General features: G+C 50.8%; 1 pseudogene; it reads left to right on the top strand.

Annotated features, from left to right (window-relative positions):
- Window positions 1-237: 237 nt before the first annotated feature.
- LOC101998079 lies at window positions 238-957 on the top strand (annotated as a pseudogene).
- Window positions 958-1,178: the final 221 nt, after the last annotated feature.

The raw sequence follows: 1,178 nt of genomic DNA on the forward strand, positions 1-1,178 counted from the left end.
CCTGCCTCTGCCTCCCGAGTGCTGGGATTAAAGGCGTGCGCCACCATCGCCCGGCAAGACAGGATTTTGTTAAGTAGCCTCAGCTAGATTGGTGCTTGCTAAATAGCCCAGGCTGGGCTCAGACTCGCAGCAATCTTCCTCCCTCAGCGCCCAAGTATTGGGATCTCAGGCAGGTACGTGTTGCACTTCTGTCTTAAAAGAATTTGGCTAGCCCGCTGCTGCTGCCGCCGCCGCGGGCCGCGGCTGCTCTCCCAAGATGGCGGCTCCTCCGGGCGAGTATTTCAGGGTTGGGAGCCAGGTGTCGTGCCGGACGTGCCAGGAGCAGCGGCTGCAGGGCGAGGTGGTAGCCTTCGACTACCAGTCCAAAATGCTAGCTCTAAAATGTCCCTCTTCTAGTGGAAAGCCCAACCACGGAGACATCTTGATTATAAACTTACAATATGTTTCAGAAGTGGAAATAATTAATGATCGAACAGAAACCCCTCCTCCCCTAGCTTTGCTCAATGTTAGTAAGCTTGCCAGCAAAGCACGGACGGAGAAGGAGGAGAAGCTGAGCCAGGCCTATGCAATCAGCGCTGGCGTCTCCCTGGAGGGCCAGCAGCTCTTCCAGACCATTCACAAGACCATTAAAGACTGTAAATGGCAAGAAAAAAACATCGTAGTCATGGAAGAAGTTGTTATTACACCCCCATATCAAGTGGAAAATTGTAAAGGCAAAGAGGGGAGTGCACTGAGCCATGTACGAAAAATAGTTGAAAAACATTTTAGAGATGTGGAAAGCCAAAAGATACTGCAGCGTTCACAAGCCCAACAACGACAGAAGGAGGCTGCCCTGTCATCCTGAGTCCACAGACATGGAGGACTCTTCCAGCATCTAGCCACAGAGATGGTGGTGGTGGCTTCAGCAGAGGCAGGCCGGGGGAGGGAAGGGATCCTATATTTCCTGCTGACTCTTACTAAAGAAAACCTAGACTTGAACAAACACCCAACAAAAAAAGAACAAGAGAATAATTAAAAAAAAAAAATTTGGTTTAACGCCGGGAAGACGTGTTGCTTTCAGATAAGAATAAGAATCCAGATAAGAAGCCGGGCGGTGGTGGCGCATGCCTTTAATCCCAGCACTCGGGAGGCAGAGGCAGGTGGATCTCTGTGAGTTCGAGATCAGCCTGGTCTACAGA

This window comes from Microtus ochrogaster, chromosome 2 (genome assembly GCF_000317375.1).
Source record: "Microtus ochrogaster isolate Prairie Vole_2 chromosome 2, MicOch1.0, whole genome shotgun sequence".
NCBI classification, from domain to species: domain Eukaryota; kingdom Metazoa; phylum Chordata; class Mammalia; order Rodentia; family Cricetidae; genus Microtus; species Microtus ochrogaster.